We start from the raw sequence: 4,107 nt of genomic DNA on the forward strand, positions 1-4,107 counted from the left end.
CACACACTCACACATGCACACAAGAGAAAAACATCAAATTACCTTCCAGCATGTTCTTATCACCTATGTCGAGGGGCCAGGAGTTCAGGGCTGTGTGTCTGTGTCTGTGTGTGTGGATATTTGTCTTACACAATGGATGTACGCACTGTTTTGCAGTCTGTTTTTTGTCACTAGTGACGTGTAGTGACACTGTTCCCTTACTGAGTAACCTTGTTCTTTGCTCACTACACATTGCCTCTTGTCCATCCAGAGAATGGAACATAATTCACTGGGCCATGTGTTACTGTTGGGCATTTTATCGCCAGGCTGATTGCACTGAAAGTTGTGAGTTTGTGTGTTTCAAACCCTCGGTCACTGGGGCATATGGTCTTGCACTTACCCACTGTTTTACCATCAGACACCATCTGTGAGTTTAATGTATATAATTTCTGCAGCCACCACTTCTCTGTTGGTCACACTCCGCTGGCTTGTGCATTGCAGCAATGCTGGAAGCTACGCCACCAGCGTGTCAAACACCAGCAGGGTCACCGTGTGACGGCTTGCAGTGGAGCTTCCAGACTAAGACAGACTGGGAAGGATGGTCTGGAGATGCACTTCCAAAAGTTAATCCATGAAACCCTGGTGGATCAAAGCTGAACGTTCTCTGACTCACTTGCTTTGGACATGGCATCAGAAGGGATCCACGGCTGGAGGAAGACATCATGTTTGGTGCAGTAGAGAGTCAGTGGGGGTGAGGTATGCCCCGATGAGGCGACCATGGTGACGGGGCCGTGGTGGACCGGCACGGCGACCATGGTGACGGGGCCGTGGTGGACCAGCATGGTGGCCATGACGATAGGAGCTGAGGTGGATCGTTGTGGCCATGTGACAGAGCTGAGGTGGACTTGAACGTAGAAGTGATGGTGAGGGTGACCCCAGGACTCTGCAGCGTTTCATTCCACTGTCCTTAAAAGTTGCTGTGACTGGGAAGGAGTTGGTTCAAGGGCAACTGTCCATCTAACTAATTTCTGAAGACATTTCCCCAAATGTGAAAAAAACGGGTTACAGTTTTTCCTTTTAAAGACAATGTTGCAGTTAGTATGTCTGTGGACAGATATGTCTTTTCTTTGTCGAATTATTAGTGGGGTAGCTGTCTGGGAGTGGGCCTGCTGGTTTAGAGGGTCTGCTCATGTGCAAGACCTTGGCGAATGGCACTAAGGCCTTTATAAAGGACTTTTACGTTCAGAAGGAAGGACTGACCACATCCCTTGGTGTTTACTAGCACTGGAGGGAGCACGGTTTTTCTTTGTTTAATCTTTTTAAAAATGTCTTTGGTTGTTAGGGGCCACCCAATCAAGTTTCACCTCACAGCAACTCCACAGGACAGAGTAGAGCCCTCCACGGTGTTTCCAAGGTTGCCAGGTCTTCTTCTGTGGAGCTGCTGCATGGGTTGGAACCGGCAGCCTTCAAGTTAGCAACCCAGCATTTAACCGTTGCATCATCTGGGCTCCTTATTTTTAAACTAACAGCTTTAGATTCAGTTATCGTGAATTAAAATGACTTCAATGCCAACTCTGTGCTCTGAGCTTTCTGGGGGGCAGTGAGCTGTGACCTGGCCCTGACCCAGGTTTTTCAGCTGGAAAATGAGGTGTGTTTGGGGTGACCTCTACTATTCTTCAGATCAAAGATTCATTGAACACTATTACTGCTATTACTGGTTTAAGGAGCTTTGGGGTGCTCTTGGAGCTCTGCTGGTGTAGTGCCTAAGGCATTTGACTGCTAACCAGAAGGCTGGTGGTTCAAACCCACCAGCCACTCCTTGGAAGGAAGATTGAGCATCTACTTCAGTAGTGATAACACGTCAGAAACCCAAGGAGGGGTCGCTATGAGTCAGATCTGAGTTTTCTTTTTTTTGGGGGGGGGGAAGGTGCTATCATTAAAGCACTCACTACTAACCAACGGGCTGTAAGTCAACCCTTCAAACCACTCTCTGTGAGAAAGATGTGGCTTTCTGCTTCTGTGAAGACTGCCTGGGAAGCCCTGAAGGGCAGCTGTACTCTGCCACATGGGGTCTCTGTGAGTCGGAACCAACTGATGGCAGCCAACAGCAGCAACAACACTGACAAAGACAAAGGTCATGTTGAAAAGACCAGTCAATCTAAGGGTGATGTGAGCAGATTTCCAGTGACTGAGACTACCCGTGTCCCACAGGGAAAACGGGAAGGGGACACATGTGTGGAGACTGCCCTGCAGAGCTGTGACACGACTTGGGATTTGCAGTCATCCATCTTCCTGGCATCAGAGACCAGGGTTTGGTAACAAAATCTAAGCAGCAGGTTAGGTCTTAAACAGAAGGCTCTGTGAAGGGCCAGGCTAAGATGCTCACAGTGACTTTTCTGTCTTTGGCCTTGAACCCTCAGAGGCCAGTCCTCCATCTGCCCTTTCTTCTTCCTTCCTGGGGAGCATTCTTGGCCCCATCCTGGCAGCGTCCCCTTGGCTCGCTCTAGTTCCCATTGGCCGTGTGGTCACCTTGCCTGCTGAGTGGCCTGTTTCCCTCCACGCAGCCTGGCGGCTCTTCCATGCATCCTCTGGTCCGTGAGCTCACTAAGGATTCCCATTCTTGAGAATTCAGTTGCAACCCCTTCATCATGGGAGGGGTCAGGCAGTGAAAGGCTCCTCGGTGAGGGTTCAGCTCTGCTTCGTCTACTGGTCCACCAACTGCTGGTTGACTCGGGACAAGGCCCCTTCCCTTTTGTAAAATGGCACCTCCATCCACCTTTGCCTCTCCCTTTTCCACAGAAGTGGGATGGAGTCGTGGTGGAGCTAACTTGAACTGGTACACATCGGACCACGGGAGAGGCTGGAACAATGTGTTGGTGGAAGGACTGTATCTCTCAAGCCTATGGTGGACTAGGCTCTGGGGACCTATAAGAAAAGTCTCCATCTGGAAGGATGTGGACTCTCGGGGCTGCTACAAGGTCACTTGGCCACGCACCGAGCACTCCTCCACCTCAGCTATGTGCTTCGTCCCCGCCACTGTGGTTTGGTTCATCTATCTCCCCAGCCACAAATACTCTCCTTATTGTTCTGATCGTCCTGCCATTTTCACCCCCTTCCTACACTTGCTTAGCTTTTCCCAAAAAGCTGATTGGTTTATTTCCCAAAGGTAGAGATAAAGTGTTAAACACCCAGACTTCCTCATGACTGGTACTGTGCCTGACACCTGACAGGGAGTCAGGGGTCTGTGCATGAGGGGTACAACCATCATAATGGCTGTCATGACAAGGGTGTGAAGCTACTGGTATCAGCCACCTGCTAATTGCATGTCCCTGGGAGCTTTCCATGAACGAGTTTCATGTGACTCTTCATGATAATGTTAAGAGGTAGGCTCCGTCCATATGTCTGTCCTGGAGGTGAGAAAACGGGGGCCTAAGGCCGCATGGTGCACCTAGTAAATGGAAGGGTCAGAAAAAGAATTCTGGAGAATCTGACTTAGAAAAGCCTGACCACATCTCTGGGCTGAACTTTCAGAAAACCACGGACTTAAAGGGAGACTTTGCTTAATCTTCTCTTTCTGTCCTCAGAAACTTGAGACCTGAGTTGTAGGAAACATACATAAGATGCAGGAGCTCTGGTGGCCTAGTGGGTAAGGCCCTTGACTGCTAAACGGAAAGTCAGCAGTTCAAACCCACCAGGTGCTCCATGGAAGGACGATGGGGTGGTCTACTTCCCTAGAGATTTACAGCCTCGGAAGCCCACTGGGGTTCGCTATGTGTCAGAAACGACTTGATGGCAGTGAGTGTACTTTCTGGTTGTACATAAGATGTGGTGAAAGTGTCCCACCTGCAGGAATCCTGACAGCAAGCATACCATGTTTCCCAGCTCCACCCTATTGTGGTTACAGGCTAGGCCACTCAGGTGGACCCCACTGTCAGTTCCCCTCCCACCCAGGTACCCCTTTTCTGGGCTGGTAGGAAGCCACAGGGAACAGTACCATCTGCTGGGCTGACACGGAATACCAGGTGGAGGGTGCCCTCCCACCTGGGCACCAGTGTGGCCATATCCTCAGAGCTCCCTAAGGGACTGCTTGGTGACAACTCAGGAGAGTGGGTGAGGGCAAGGCCACCC

This window comes from Orycteropus afer, unplaced genomic scaffold, assembly GCF_000298275.1.
Source record: "Orycteropus afer afer isolate SDZICR_OR568_19922 unplaced genomic scaffold, OryAfe1.0 scaffold00582, whole genome shotgun sequence".
NCBI classification, from domain to species: Eukaryota; Metazoa; Chordata; class Mammalia; order Tubulidentata; family Orycteropodidae; genus Orycteropus; species Orycteropus afer.